The sequence below is a fragment of the Carassius gibelio genome, chromosome B15 (assembly GCF_023724105.1).
Source record: "Carassius gibelio isolate Cgi1373 ecotype wild population from Czech Republic chromosome B15, carGib1.2-hapl.c, whole genome shotgun sequence".
Taxonomy (NCBI): domain Eukaryota; kingdom Metazoa; phylum Chordata; class Actinopteri; order Cypriniformes; family Cyprinidae; genus Carassius; species Carassius gibelio.
In genome coordinates, this window is record NC_068410.1 from 25,068,129 (window position 1) to 25,085,527 (window position 17,399).

Genomic DNA, 17,399 nt, shown 5'->3' on the forward strand with positions numbered 1-17,399 from the left:
CCTGGCTGAATGATGCCATACCGGACAGCATCCATCTGCTGGACTTTCAGCTGTTTAGAGCGGATCGTGACGCAGAATCAACGGGGAAATCGTGTGGCGGTGGGACATGCTTTTACATCAATGAACGCTGGTGTACAGATGTAATTGTGTTAAAGAAGATGTTCTGTCCTGATCTAGAAAGTTTCACTTGTTCATTCTGGCTTTACACAAACTCGCTGATCAGATCACAGTGACAGAACAACAACACCCGGACTCTGTTTTAATCATTCTCGGGGACTTTAATAAAGCCAATCTCTCCTGTGAACTGCCAAAATACAGACAGGATGTTACTTGTCCCACAAGAGACAGTAATATATTGGATCACTGTATCACCACAATAAAGAATGCATATCACTCTGTTCCATGAGCAGCTTTGGGATGTTCTGATCACTGTCTGATTCATCTTATACCGACCTACAGGTAGAAACTAAAATTAGCTAAACCTGTATTAAGGACTGTAAAAAGATGGACTAATGAAGCAGAGCAGGATTTACAATCTTGTTTTGACCTCACTGATTGGCGTGTTTTTGAAGCTGTTGCCACCGATCTGGATGAACTCATAGAGACTGTAACATCTTATATTAGTTTCTGTGAGGATATGTGTATTCCTACCAGGACTCAACTAAATTACAATAATGACAAACCATGGTTCACTGCAAAACTCAGACAGCTCCGTCAGGCCAAACTAAATGCTTACAGGAAGGGGAACAATGTCTTGTAGAAACAGGCTAAATACACACTGGAAAGGGAGATCAGAGTGCCAAAGAGGAATTATTCTGGGGAAAAAAAGGAGTCAGTTCACTTCCAACAACTCCGCATCAGTGTGGAAAAGTCTGAAAGAGATTGCCAACTACAAGACACCACCCCCCAGCACTGTGGAGAATCAACGGACTGCCAGATGATCTGAATGAGTTTTACTGCAGGTTTGAAAGAACACCCATCACCTGCCCTGAACGCCTCTCCAGACAACCGTTCACACCGATAACAACTCATGCAACCGACCCTGAACACCTCTCCAAACAACCATTCACATCATTAACAACTCCTGCAACCCGCCCTGAACACCTCTACAATCAAGCACTCTCAGCATCCCCCCTCTCCCCCACACCTGCAATACAGAAAAGCGAAGATGCGGTGCGCCAGGTCTTCCGGAAGTAGAAAAGGAAAAAAGCACAAGGCCCAGATCGTGTTACACCAGCCTGTCTGAAATCCTGTGCTGACCAGCTGGCCCCCATCTTCACACAGATCTTCAACAGATTGCTGGAGCTGTGCAAAGTCCCTTCATGCTTCAAACGCTCCGCCATCATCCCCATCCCAAAGGAACTCAAATTTAAAGGACTAAATGACTACAGGCCTGTGGCTTTAACATCCGTAGTCATGAAGTCATTTGAAAAACTGGTGCTGGCCCACCTGAAGGACATCACTGGACCCTTGCTGGATCCTCTTCAGTTTGCCTACAGAGCAAACAGGTCTGTGGACGATGCAGTAAACATTGGACAGCATTATGTTCTGCAACACCTAGACAGACACGGGACTTATGTGAGGATCCTGTTTGTGGACGTCAGCTCAGCCTTTAACATGATCATCCCAAACCTCCTCTTGCCCAAACTAACTCAGCTCTCTTTGCCCACCTCCGTCTGTCAATGGATCAACAGCTTCCTGGCAGACAGGCAGCAGCTAGTGAGGCTGGGAAAATACACATCCAGCACCTGCACAATCAGCACCGGAGCTCCCCAGGGCTGCATTCTCTCCCCACTGCTCTTCTCCCTGTACACTAATGATTGCACGTCCAAGGACCCCTCTGTCAAGCTCCTGAAGTTTGCAGATGACACCACACTCATCGACCTCATTCAGGACCTCTCAACAAACTGGAGCTTAACACCCTCAAAACACTGGAGATGATCATGGACTTCAGGACTTCCCCCCTGCTCTCCCCCCACTAACCATCATGAACAGCACTGTGACTGCAGTGGAGTCATTCACTACTATCTCTCAGGACTTGAAGTGGGATATTCACATTGACTCTATTGTAAAAAAAGGCCCAGCAGAGGTTGTACTTCCTTCGCCAGCTGAGGAAGTTTAACCTTCCACAGCTGTTGAAACAGTTCTACTCCACCATAATTGAATTCATCCTCTGCTCTTCAGTAACCATCTGGTTCAGCTCAGCTTCTAAATCGGACCTCAGAAGACTGCAGAGGGTAGTCCGGACTGCTCAGCGAATCATCGGTACAACCCTCCCTTCAAGAACTGTACTTATCCAGAGTGAGCAAAAGGGCTGGCAAAATCACTCTGGACCCCTCACATCCAGCACACTCCCTCTTTGAACTGTTGCCATCTGGTCAAAGCTACAGAGCACTAAGCACCAGAACGACCAGACACAGGAACAGACATGACATTGGTGATCCTTTTCATTAGGTGAGTAAATCAAGATGTCATCTATGTAGACAAGATTAAAACGGTTCAGGTACTCACGGAGGACCTCATCCATGAAACTTTGGAAGACTGACGGGGCATTTACGAGACCATACAGCATCACTAGTAGCAACATACAGCAATACTCGTAGTGTCCAGCAGGGGTGATGAATGCCGTCTTCCACTCATCTCCCTCCTTAATTCTGACCATGTTGTATGCGCTCCACAGATTCAGTTGTGTGAAATGGGCATCTCTGAGCTGTTCTAGAAAAGATGGAATTAGTGGAAGAGGATAGCTGAATTTTACTGTGATCTTGTTTAGAGCTCTATAGTCAATGCAGGGTCTTAATCCTCCATCCTTCATTGGAACGAAGAAGAAGCTAGCCGCTGCTGGAGAAGTGGATGGTCGGATGTATCCCTGTTTAAGGGCTTCGTCGACGTACTCTTTCATCACCTTCTGTTCAGGGATGGACAGGGAGTATATGCGACCCTTGGGAATTGCTTCTCTGAGGACCAGATCATTTGCGTAATCCCAATGTCGATGTGGCGGGAGCTTAGAGGCTGCAAGAGGATTGAAGACATCTGCAAAGGAGGCATAGCAAGATGGAACATTGACAGATTGATTTTCCTTTGGACTTTCAAAGACGTGGAAACAGGCTTGGAATCAACTTGAGACAGGGAATGACTTACTTGGGTGTTCTGGCATTTACAACCCTACTTCAGAATTTTTCAAGTAGTCCAGTCTGTAACTGGTTGATGCTGAATTAGCCACGGACAGCCGAGTATGAGTTCTGATCGACTATTAGTAAGAATGAGTGGTGCAAACTGTTCTTGGTGTTCAGGTTCAACACAAAGAGTAATAGGTTTAATATGCTATGTCACGTACCCCTTGTTGATCATTTCCCCTGTGACTGTGTAGATGGAGTACTGCTATGGAGCTGGAACCCTCTGGAGATGGTGGGTCGTGAAGAGTTTTCCTGAAATGAAATTTCCAGCTGATACGGAGTCAAAAATGGCTGTAACCTTTACACGGAGGCCTCTACACTTGGGTAGTGGGTTAGAAACAGAGTGTTGAGGAAGAACCAAACTCACCACTAACCATGGGGAACGAGATGGACAGGTAAGTATGAGATGACCACCACTCCTGCAGTACAAGCATAATTTTTGTTCTCTTCATCAAATACGTTCCTCCGGAGATACCCATTGCGGTCCTCCTCCCTGCCAGAGAAGGGGGCTGGATGCGATGTTGAGTTTACCATATAGACCAAATGAGAGTCAATCTGGCAGAAGTGCTATATACCGACTGCACTAAATCCATCCTGTATTTGTTTAGGTCAAGCCGTCTGTCAGGATATACTCAGGAGACAGAGGTAGGTGAATTCAGAACAGTGATTTATTGAGTGATATATGTACAAGTGTGCTCGTTGAATCTCCAATGAAGATATATGATTTTTACACCTTGTTGGAAACTTAAAATTGGATAATATATAAATTGCCTTCGTATTAGACTGACACTGCTGCTGCTAGGGGTGTATGCTTACCCCTTTACAATCACTCATTTGCTTTTAGCATTTTAAAAATATGTTTGTTGCACATCCTCAATTGCTTAACTTCGGGTGACACTTCCCCCTTCATGTGATTTTTACAGCATGTTAGACATTTAAAATTGGATGATATACAAACTGTCGTCGTATTAGATTGCTGCTATGGGTATATGTTTCCCCCATAATGTTATTTTACAACATGTTAGACACTTAAATTGGATGAAATACAAAATGTTGTCGTATTACACTGCTGCTGCTGCTGCTGCTAGGGGTGTGTGCTTCCTTGTACACTGAAATATTTGCCTAAGCAGCTTAAGCAACATGCTTGTTGTATGCTTCCTTTCTGAGGTGGGGTAATGCTTCCCCCATAAATATAGTATGTTAAATAATATATATAGTTTAATATAGTATTCAATAAAATAATATTTCTCATTGCTGGCCATTCAAATAGCATCAGCTGTGTGGGGAGTTTTGGCATATGGTTGTTTTGGGGGTTGTCTTGCTGCTCTCCCTGCTCTGTCCAAGTATGGCTGCATTGACCGGCGTGTGGAGTTTTTCCCAAAACATAACCATACCGCCAACACTAACTGTATGCAATATAATTTTCATAAATATACTTGACGGAAGTGGTCCTTACTGAAATTCAGCATAAAGTCAGCTGTTCCTGATTTGTACCAATCCAGTGTTGACGCCCATCACATGCTGTCTATTTAAATTCCCATTCTTCAGCGTCTCTTCCATTGCATTGCTGCTTGCAATTAACTCCCTCCTCCAACCCCAACTCCACCAACTGAACCTGTAATCCGATCTAACATTGTTCTTTCTTTACAACCACTTCATTGGAAGCAGTCACTATCACATTTCGTTTACAACAAAATGAGGTGGGTTTGTCTTGCTGCCCTTCCCGCTCTGTCCAAGCATGGCTGCATGGACCGGCGTGTGGAGTTTTGCCCAAAACATAACCATTATGCCAACAATAACTGTATGCAATATATCTGTCAGAAATATACTTGACGGAAGTGGTCCTGATTGAACTAAAGATATGACGAGTTAATAATATTGAGGAGCGGTTCTTCTGCTACAGGTAACAACTCTTTCAGTAATTTAGTGGGTACAGTATCTAATAAACATGTTGTTGGTTTAAATAAGTTTATTTAGCTCTTCCTGTCCTATAGTTGTAAAGCACTGCAGTTTATCTTTGGGTGCGATTATAAATAAAAACCTTGGATTGTTTTGGTTATTTTCAAAGAGTTTGTGGATATGCTCAGAACTGTCAGTTTTTTAGAGTCCGTCTATAGCTGGACATACTGTTTTTCCATGCAATTATAAAAACTACCAAGTTAGTTTTTCTCCATTTGCGCTCAAGATGACAAGTTTCTTTTTTGAGAGAGTGGGTATTACTGTTATACCATGGCACAGTACGTTGTTCTCTAACCTTTTTCTACCAACAGATTCTAATGTATTAGATAACATAGTGCCCATATTGCCAGTCATTTCATCTAGTTCATGTGTATTTTTGGGTACACAGGGCAGTTGAGATAAGATATTCTTCGTATTGTTTAAATTATTACAGGGGGTTGCAAGAAACTGAGAACCGCTGATGTAGTGCATAAATTTACCTGAATGTGTGTGTATTAGCTTTGTGATGGATGACCCATATGTCTAATGTGGTCTAATTTAGATGCAAAGTCAGAAATGTTTAAGCTGACTTGATCATCTCAGTTCTAATTAAATTATGTTGATATGTGGCTTTTTTGAAGTTTAAAATACCTTTTTAATATATATGTATGTGAGTTCTTATCAAACTCAGGGATATCAGCTGAAATCATCCTGAATTAGACAAAATTATGTACTTCATATGATGTAATTCATCCTCATATGGCCTAATTTGACTTTGATAATCATGGTCATTGAAGGTCATTAATTATGTTTCCACTCTCAAATATTTCTCTACCCCTTATACCCTGAAGGCTTTTCTGTCCAGAGCTGCTCTCAGAGGGATCACTGAACAGATAATTATCTTGTAATGACAACACATTAATTAAACCCCACTGACCATAGTTACAGATGCAATCTTTCTGATCATAACTTTAATTGACCTCTTAAAATAGAATAACAGTTTAATCTATGATGAAATGTGTTTACCACTTAAGACAAAGCAAATACTTTATTCTAAACTACATTATCATAAACCTGATTCAAATGTTTCTTTGAAATGGCTCACAAAGATATGAAACATCCCAAGCACATATTATACAGTGTGTTAATTAAAAACTATATGACCTTAAAATCTTTCTATTTTAGTTTTTATTAGAGTAACCTCTTTAAGTTTAGAATTTTACGATAAACTGTAATACAGTGGTAATAAAGGTAGGTTAAACTGCAGACTTGAATCAAGAGTGAAATTTTAACTAGTAACCTTTATTGCCTGCACAAGGTTTCATACTTCCTGTCATACACCTTCCAGCCGATGCGGCTTACATAAAATTTACCCACAATTAACTTTTGTAGATTTAAATGTCTTTAACCCTTTAAAACCGAACGTGTCGGCGCTGACACAATTTACCATGCTGTATTAATGCTATCATAACTCAGCAACCATTTGCACTATGAAAAAAAAAATCAAATTGCGTGTGATAGAAGACAGCTTGCGCTTTAAGACAATATACAGCTTAATACAGTAAATGCATGCTTTCCAGCAGCAAATCACAAACTGTATGCAAATTGGAATTTGATAAAATAAATAATAAAAAAATTCATAATTACACAAGCCAACAGAAAAAAAACACCAGCAACTTAAGAAAAAATAAAAAAACTTAATCCGTTTGGCAACATGTGCTGCAAATACTAACAACATAACCAAATAGAGAAATGCGCTGCAATTACTCACAACACAACCAAATACAGAAATGCGCTGCAAATACACAGACTGTGCGTAGATTGTGAGTATTTTCAGTATATATGTTTTCAGACTGATGAAGATGTTTTTGTAATTTGCTGGTGTTTTATTTTTTTTTTTCTTATGTCACTCTACCAGCAGATGCCAACAAATGGCATAAGATACGTTCATCAGGTTTGTCTGATCAGTTTTAACCCCTGTTGGCACTGGCGTTAGTCAACAGTTGTTTTCATGGACTGAACATGTTGAATCATCATTAGTTGGATTTTGGAATGTCTGAGAAGTGACATATTGTACTCGGTCAGCTGTTGGTGTTGTTGTGTGTCTGTCAGTGTGAAGTGAACTGGCCTTTCACTATAATATTCTAATTTAAAATGTTGGCTTAGTTGGCTAACAATTGGTTTGACCTTCATAACAAACCACGTTTTGTACATTTACATCATGTTTTTAAAGGAAAAGTCATAAAAAATTATTTATTTAATTTACTCCTGATTTGTATAAAAACTGCTTAATAACTATTTTACTTGTATTTACTTTTTAATTTATTTAGAGTATTTGCTACAGGTGTCAAACAGCATTCATTGGTATGGTAGAAAATGCTAATCTTTTTTAGTTCAATACCAAATGATGTAAATCAAAACATGTTTTGCATAGGTTTCACTCCTGATATTCTGGTTTGATCAACCATTTTAACCATTAGTGGTTAGAGAGATTGACTCCCAACTCTAAGGTTGTGAGATTGAGTCTTGGGCCTGCAATATCATGACTAAGGTGCCCCTGAGCAAGGCACCGAACCCCCTACTGCTCCCCGGGCAGTGCAGCATAAATGGCTGCCCAATGCTCCTTGTGTGTGTTGACAGTGTGTTTACTGGTGCACTTTGGATCGGTTAAATGCAGACCACAAATTCTGAGTATGGGCCACCGTATTTGGCTGTATGTCACGTTACTCACTTTTATAACCATGACCCTCTGGTCAAAATACCAATCCCAGTTAGGCTTATGACTGATGATTGACATGAACAATACTGCATCATTACAAAGATGATGACACTGACACAGACATGGGAACCACTGTGTATAATGTAATGTAATGTTATTTTTTTTTTATTATTATTATTTATTATTTATTTATTACCAGTTGTCTTTAAAGGGGGGGTGAAATGCTCATGAGGACCTATAGAGTAGTACTGCATCCTTCATAACTCCAAAAAGTCTTTAGTTTTATTATATTCATAAGAGAAAGATAGTCTGTACCGATTTTTCCCGAAAAAACATGACCGGCTGGAGGCGTGACATGTGGGCGGAGCTAAAGAATCACGAGCGCCAGTAAGCTTTTGCGTTGAGAGCGTTTGGAAGCTGTGACATTACCGTGAGGAAAAAAAGATCCAAAACAAACCATGGCTAACAGTCAGATATATTATATATGATATTTATGTATATAAATATGATCCGTATATTTATGATCCAGAATCAGATCCAGAGGCTGAAATTTAACAAGAGCAGCATCGGCAAAGACGTCTCTATGTGTTATGTACTGGAACTGTATATGTCTAAGTTCCACTTTATGTTGTTTTTTTTTTGTGTTTTTTTAAGCTGTACATGTTGAAAGTGCAGTTTGATGACAACATCGCATGTTGTTTACTTGATGTGCTTACGCGCCGATAGCTAAGTTAATAACAGAGATAATTGAAGCAGTTTTACTCACCACATGCGGTTCCAACACACGATCGTGACCCTTTTTCGTTGGGACTGCATTATCCTTAAGAAATAAACGATGTGCAAATCTGGCGTCAAACTGGGCCTTGTTTGTAAAACAAGCATATTTGAAATGCAGGTGTAACCCCTAGGGGGTTATGTCAAACCAATCTAAATTGTATATATTCACAAGCAGGCTATCCCAATAAAGGGAAATAAAAGGAGAGAGAGGGACTGGAGTATTATAAAAATAGAAACGGTTTATTTTATTTTTCTCCAGTTAGATACACTTAAAATAACAAACATTAGGCCTCTGGTCAACAAATTCAGGGACAGGGACAACAAAGTGCAAAATCAAAATGTGTATAACAAAAATCAGCAAAACTCAAATCAGCAAATACAGAATAAATAAGGCACATCACAAATCATATGCACAGAAAACAAAATAAATTTGCACTCAGCAAACCAGTGACCACACAACAAAATTGTTATTCCCCGTCCCAGGATATTGCACCAACCCAATGGCCCAAGATACAAACATAAAACATACAGCAACGCACACAGATGAAGACTAATGAGCAACACAGTGGGCCTTCCTCCCACACACACACACACACACACACACACACAACTGAATACTAAAAACAGGGCACAGGAAAAACAGTGGCCAAGATGGCATATGACGGTCCTCCTGTATGGACACAGACCGCAGCGTCGAACCAAGAGCTTGTTTAGTTGTAATACTGTAGCAATCGCCTTATTCCGTCTGGTTTTTACTCATACATTCCCAGGCCAATCTATAATACAGACATGACGAGTCAACACAATTACACACATATAAACAAGCGCTCCGTAACACCGATGTAAACACGTTAGGGAAAAAAAGGAAGCCAGTGAACTTACATTCTCAGCACAACAAACAGCACTCGGCAAACTTGTAGTGGTCATACTCTAAATCAGCGACTAATATAGACAGAACACGAATCAATGAAAGTTCATTATGACCAATGCCTACAGAAAAAATGAAACGCTGCTCATAAGTAAAAGCAGAAAACTTACATTTTCATTGAAACACGCAGACACAATCCGTAGCCGGTGAGGGCTCGTGAAGACGGAGCTAGATGTAACCACCGCACTGAATAACCCACAAACACCGAGTCGAGATCAACTCGTACAACCAACCAAGAGTCCAAGGAACCAAGAATCTATAGTAACACTAATCAGAGGAACCGCCAGCTTACTACATTTAAAGGTGCAACGCCAAACGCCCACCACCTGATTCAATCAAGGCGCAATTCCCGCTGCCTACGCCCTACCCGCTACATTCACCCACCCTTAAATGTCACCGTCCCGGTGGCTAGGGCAAGGGTCAAACCCAAGGCCTAAAACCAGTGCTATGGGAGGAGATAGTCAAAGCGCTCTCTGCCAAGGCCACAGGTGGTCTTCTGACAGTCGTGCATGGGAGGTTGTGAGGATTGGGATGGTGGCCTGCATTTGTTCTAACAGTTCTCCTTGAAACAAGGGTTTTACCAGATGTTGATACTTCCCCTTCAACACCCAAGGAGTCACGTATTAAATGTTGAGGTGTGCTCTGCCCCTGCTGTTCAAGAGCTAGAGGCTGCGACACTCCAAACTCCATGGAAGGTATTGATCCTCTTACAGGAGGTGCATCAATTGCCACCAATACTCCACAATCATCACCTTCATCCATACTGCCATCAACATCATCCCCTATGAAATTTGGCATGCTTACATTAAGCATCTCACCCCCATATACAAGATGTGGTAAACCTGGGTCAGTTGGGAGGGGGCGCAGTTCTTTCCGATTGATATTCTTCTCGGGACCTAACTGATCTCTTGGCCTAATTTTATAAAGTGTACCAACCTCATCAAGGCACCTCACAATCTCATACACCACATTTTCCCAATGATCACTAATCTTGTGCCGTCCATGCGGGTGACTGCGACGATACACCAGTGTACCAGGGGGCAGGAGTGGCAAAGGAGCCAAATGATTCTTTGCTCGTTGTTGAGCGGCTGCCTCCAAATGAGCCCGGGCCTGGCTATAGATTGCTGAGAGATGCTTCTGGTGTTCTTGAACCCACTCGGCAGTAGTAGAGTCTGATGGAATATCAATTGTGCCCAACAAGGAATCAAGTGGAAGAGTGGGCTTACGCCCAAACATCAGTTCATACGGAGAAAACCCCGTAGACTGATGGACTGTGGTGTTATAAGCAAACAAAACCTGTGGTAGATGGTACGGCCACCGTCTCTTCTTTTCAGGAGGTAGTGTACGAAGCAAGTCATGCAATGTGCGATTAAATCGCTCACATTGTCCATTGCCTTCTGGATGATATGGGCTAGTGCGAAATTTACGAAGTCCATACACTCTGCACAATTGTTGGAACAGCTCACCTTCAAAATTTCGCCCTTGATCAGTATGGATACGTAGTGGAACACCATAAGTGTAAAACCACTGCTCTGTCAAGACTCGAGCTACCGTTGACGACTTCTGGTCTGCTGTAGGATATGCCTGTGCAAATTTAGAGAACACATCAGTAACAACCAAAAGATTCTCTTTCCCATCACTAGATTTTTCCAATATGGAAAAGTCAATGGCTACAATTTCTAGGGGACTTGATGCCAACAGACTACCCATAAAGGTCCTCAGTTTTGGCTGAGTTGCCTTGGCCACCACACACCGCCGACATTCACGGCACCACCGGTCGACATCCTTCCGCATAAAGGGCCAATAACATCGCTGGCGGACAAGACTAACTGTTCGATCTACCCCCTGGTGGCCATGATCATCATGCAAGGCTGTGAGCACTTCTGTCTGAAGAGCCTGGGGCAGCAGTAGTTGCAAGACCTTTTCAGTACTGCCAGGGACATGCGTCTTCCTGTATAGGACCCCCTCATAGACTACTAGGTCTGCCCATTGACGGACAAGCTCCACAACAGCAGGGGACTCAGTGGACCTCTCTGAGGCTGTAGGAGGACTACCCCTCTTCCAATATACAAGGAAGGCCTTCAAAACAGGATCCTCAGCCTGCAAAAGTTGGAGATTTGCCCTAGTTCTTGTAGGGCATGCATCTATGGTCTGTATTTCAACAGAAGGGGACATGACCACACTCTTAATTTCGGCCGGCACAAAGATCCCCGAGGTAATCCCATCCATAGAGACTGAGACTGGTGGTGCCGGCAAGCGGGATAATGCGTCCGCATTCTTGTTACATACGCCAGGACGGTACTCGATGGTGAAATCAAAAAGAGCTAGTTGCGCAGCCCAACGTTGCTCTACAGCTCCTAACTTAGCTGTCTGTAAGTAACAGAGCGGATTATTATCGGTCAGAACAGTAAATTTGGTACCGAGCAGATAATCCCGAAACTTGTCTGTTACTGCCCACTTAAGTGCCAACAGTTCAAGTTTCATGGCCGAGTAGTTATCCATGTTTCGCTCAGTTGGTCGCAAGCCCCTGCTTGCATACGCGACTGGACGCCGAGGTCCTCCGTCCTGTTCTTGAGATAAAATGGCACCAAGCCCAAGCCCACTAGCATCTACCTCGAGGACGAATGGTTTACTAAAGTCGGCGTAACCCAAAACTGGTGCGCTTATCAATTTGTCCCTCAAAGTATTGAACGCTTGATCACAACCCCAGTCCCAATGGTCCCGCAAATTGGCATTACGTCCCATCCTATTTCTGTTAGGGTGTGGCTGGAGCTTTGACACCAATTTATGTAGAGGAGCCGCATACCTCGCAAACCCCTGCACAAAACGCCGATAATACGATGCAAACCCAAGGAACGATCGCAACTCTGCGACTGTAGATGGAGTGCTCCAATCCCTAACTGCGCTGATCTTGTCAGGGTCTGTAGAAACCCCAGAGGCTGAAACAACATGGCCCAAGAACTTTACTTCAGGCTGAAAAAAATGACACTTCTTTAGTTTAAGCTTAAGACCGTGCTCGCGTAGACGACTAAATACTGACTCCAAACGTTCCAGATGTTGTTTGAACGTGGATGAAAAAACGACCACATCATCTAAGTACAGGAGAAGGGAATGGAAACGCTGGTCCCCAAATATTCTTTCCATCAGCCGCTGAAAAGTCCCGGGTGCGTTGCACAACCCATATGGCATCCTCTGGAACTCAAACAGGCCAAAGGGCGTGCAAAAAGCGGTTTTAGCCCGATCCCTTTCAGCAACTGACACCTGATTATAACCACTCGCAAGGTCAAGAGTGGAGAAGAGAGACGCACCTGTGAGGGCATCCAAAGATTCCTCAATTCTTGGCAAAGGAAAGGCATCTTTCCTGGTCTTTGCGTTTAGTTGTCTATAGTCAACACAAAGACGAATAGATCCATCTTTTTTCTCCACCACCACGATGGGTGAGGAATAAGGACTACAGCTTGGTTTTACCACTCCCTGATCTAACAGCTCCTGGATATGAGTCTTCACTACATCATACTGGGATGGTGGAAGTCGTCTATAGCGCTGCCGCACCGGAATGTCGTCAGTCAAAGGAATCTCGTGCTCGATCAAGTCAGTACAGCCTAAAAGTGCCTCACTACAGCTAAAAGTGTCACTATACTTCTGAAGTAAAGACTTTGCTTCCCATTGCTCGGACTCAGTTAAATTAGGCCAGGAAAGGTCCGCAAACCCCAGCGAGGGAGTTGTAGCAGCCTCCATTGACCGAATAAACGCGACAGGGCCTTGGGTGCCATTTTCTTCCTGGAAGCAGATGGATTTACTAGCGGAATGTGCAGTGATCAAATACATTTCCCCCAACAGGGTACGTGGTTTTATCCACCGATCTACCTGGCCCACGTTAACAACTGGCACTTGTACGGTACCATTTCCAATGGGGAGCAAGGAGATTGGAACAATTAAGTCTGGTGGCAACTGCCACCCTGTCCCTGCTGGTTCTAACAGTACAGAAGAAATCAATGGGCCAAGCCCCTGCCTACAGGTGGCTGACACAAACTTTAAAGATCCAGCTGGAACACAGATAGAGGACACAGGGGCAGTCAAAACCCTGCCTAGAACCCCAGACGTAGAAAAGTCCTCGAAGCGTTGACACGCTACTAAGGCATGTTCCCAAATGGCTGGGACTGTTAACCCGGAAGTAAACAAACTTGCACCGTCTTGGCAAAAAAACTCTTGCAGGCAGCAACGGAGGACATTCATCCCGATCAATCCTGGGACAGAGTCCTTGTTTGTCTTAAGTCTGGAGTCCGGTGGATCTTGAACCACCAAGACGCCTATGGAAGGAAGAACTTTTCCTAAGACTTCTACATCCAATTCTAAATATCCTCGATATGGGATATCCAGGCCATTGGCTGCTTTTAACTGTAACCAACCACAAGAACGTAACTGATCACACCCCAAAACTCGAAAATGGTCATTAAAGAAGGACTCCGTGATAGTAGATACCATAGAGCCGGTATCTATAAGACAAGTAACAGTTACACCGCCCATCTGAACATCTGCCACTGGACACTCGCCCACCAATGCAGAAGGACAGAACAAAGAAGATATAAACGAGTCTGAGCCCATCAAACCCCCTTCCAGTGCTTGGCTCCATGCACTAGAGGGTGCTAGTTTCCCTGTTGCCTGCTGGAAGAGTCATCCCTCCCATTCCCAATGGGCAGCCTAGGCCCAACCCCCACACGCTGTGTCTGCCGGGAGCCAACCGGACAATCCCTAGCCATATGGCCTACTTGCTCACAATGCAGACAAATAGGTCTGCCATCCACATCAAAACGAAACCGCCTCTGATGATTGGTCTGCCTATTTGGTAGATTGGATGGCCCTGAGCCAGAGGACAGATGTTTAAGAATAGTATCTAATTGGGCCTGCTGCCTACGCAAACAGTCTTTCAGCTCGGTCAATTCATTACTTTGTTGTGCTACAACAACCTGAGCTTCTGCCTGCTGCGCTCCCACCACCCTTGAACTAGCGTCACACGAAAAAGCCCTTGCACGAACAGGACGGGGCCCCTCACCATCATCGGCCCAGCGAAATGCCTCACGACGCAAGTCCAAAAAGGAGGAATCAGGATTAAGGCGGATGTATTGTTTTAATTCTCTACGCAGCATTTTGTCTCTAACGTTTTCTACAAATTGATCACGAAGAACACAATCAGGTTTAGCAATTGCAGTTGTATTTTTACGTTGTGCGACTTCCATAAGTGACATTAATGAGTGTGAAAATTCACGCAACGTTTCTCCCTCCCGTTGACGACATTGGAAAAATTTTTGTTGAGCGTCAATATAAGACTGGCTACAGCCAAAAGTCTCAGTTAGTATAGAGAAAATATTCTCAGGTTCGGATCTAACTGGAGCTGGATGGAGTTTAATTTCTAGCTTTGCCTCCCCATCCAGAAGATCATACACGAAATGCGCCTGCTCACCTATGGACATATGCCTAACCTGTAAACATCGACGGACCTCTTCAATCCATTCCTCTACCGGAGGAGACTCTGAACTACCAGAGAACCTAGGATATTTACGTTCTCTAGGAACATACACATATCTTAATACGGAAGACCCTGGCTCCTGAGTATTTGGCTCTTGGCGATTTGGCTCTTGCTGACTCTGCTCTCCCTGTTCTACAGCCCCAGCAGATGCTACACTTCCCTGACGTAGCCTTTCATTGTCAACCTGCAACTGTTTAATCTGCTCCATTAGCTGCCCGACCCGTTCCTCCAAATCCTGGGACATTTCGAACCGAACAAAGCCAGAAGGGAAGAGAGAAAGTTTTTTTATATATATATACAAACCACTGGTCACTTGCAGAACCGCCGTCCAGGCCCAGTCCTCAACCACTGCTTTTCCTGTACTCTACCTGCACTCAATACATACACACAAAAAACAACAACAACAACAACAACAAATTACACCAGTCCCAATCGCACCCTGCCGACTACGCCAAATGTAACCCCTAGGGGGCCATGTCGAACCAATCTAAATTGTATATATTCACAAGCAGGCTATCCCAATAAAGGGAAATAAAAGGAGAGAGAGGGACTGGAGTATTATAAAAATAGAAACGGTTTATTTTATTTTTCTCCAGTTAGACACACTTAAAATAACAAACATTAGGCCTCTGGTCAACAAATTCAGGGACAGGGACAACAAAGTGCAAAATCAAAATGTGTATAACAAAAATCAGCAAAACTCAAATCAGCAAATACAGAATAAATAAGGCACATCACAAATCATATGCACAGAAAACAAAATAAATTTACACTCAGCAAACCAGTGACCACACAACAAAATTGTTATTCCCCGTCCCAGGATATTGCACCAACCCAATGGCCCAAGATACAAACATAAAACATACAGCAACGCACACAGATGAAGACTAATGAGCAACACAGTGGGCCTTCCTCCCACACACACACACACACACACACACACAACTGAATACTAAAAACAGGGCACAGGAAAAACAGTGGCCAAGATGGCATATGACGGTCCTCCTGTATGGACACAGACCGCAGCGTCGAACCAAGAGCTTGTTTAGTTGTAATACTGTAGCAATCGCCTTATTCCGTCTGGTTTTTACTCATACATTCCCAGGCCAATCTATAATACAGACATGACGAGTCAACACAATTACACACATATAAACAAGCGCTCCGTAACACCGATGTAAACACGTGAGGGAAAAAAAGGAAGCCAGTGAACTTACATTCTCAGCACAACAAACAGCACTCGGCAAACTTGTAGTGGTCATACTCTAAATCAGCGACTAATATAGACAGAACACGAATCAATGAAAGTTCATTATGACCAATGCCTACAGAAAAAATGGAACGCTGCTCATAAGTAAAAGCAGAAAACTTACATTTTCATTGAAACACGCAGACACAATCCGTAGCCGGTGAGGGCTCGTGAAGACGGAGCTAGATGTAACCACCGCACTGAATAACCCACAAACACCGAGTCGAGATCAACTCGTACAACCAACCAAGAGTCCAAGGAACCAAGAATCTATAGTAACACTAATCAGAGGAACCGCCAGCTTACTACATTTAAAGGTGCAACGCCAAACGCCCACCACCTGATTCAATCAAGGCGCAATTCCCGCTGCCTACGCCCTACCCGCTACACAGGGAACAAACAAAAACACTTGAACAACTCAGTTGATGCTCTGTAAAAATAAACTCCATCCACTGGTCCCTTAATGCTGTTTTTTTGATAATCTGTGCAGGGTTGTCTTGCCCTGGCAACCAAAACACACTTCTTTTGTGACTTTTCACGACGCTCTCGCTCTGATCAGTAAATGTCTGTGCTCAGCCTCTCAGTGCTCTGCTATACAGGAGCGCGCGCTCTTCCGGCAGAAGTGCGCTTAGGACCCATATAATGAAATTCCGCTCCATCTAACGTCACACAGATCCATACTCGAAAAAAACTTTTTGAAACTTGTGACAAACCGGAAGGAGTATTTTAACGTACAACTTAATTTTTGAAACTTTTCCATGTTTAGCATGGGAATCCAACTCTTTAACAGTGTAAAAAACTCAGTATACATGAAATAGCATTTCACCCCCCCTTTAAATTCAAATTATTGTTTAATTATAAAATTATCCTCATCTATGTGACGAGTGGGGCGAGGCCGTGGAAATTGGGCGAGGTTGGTGGAGTGATTGGAAATGAGCGACACCTGCTCAACCCACCAGTCTCGAGTCCCACAGAGGAGATGGAAGGATAAAAAACAGGAGCAACAGCAGTGAAGGATGAGAGAGGATCAGGTCTGGATTTATTTTTTGTGTGGATTTTGTTTGTGCGAGGCAGTCGTCCATGAG

General features: G+C 43.2%; 1 long non-coding RNA gene across 1 annotated transcript; it reads right to left on the minus strand.

Moving 5' to 3' along the window:
• Positions 1-8,890: 8,890 nt before the first annotated feature.
• LOC127972604 (uncharacterized) lies at positions 8,891-9,977 on the minus strand. Its single transcript, XR_008157128.1, has 3 exons — positions 9,649-9,977; positions 9,493-9,552; positions 8,891-9,386 (listed from the first exon to the last, which is right to left on the minus strand). It is a non-coding gene; the product is annotated as an uncharacterized LOC127972604 (long non-coding RNA).
• Between the last annotated feature and the right edge of the window lie 7,422 nt (positions 9,978-17,399).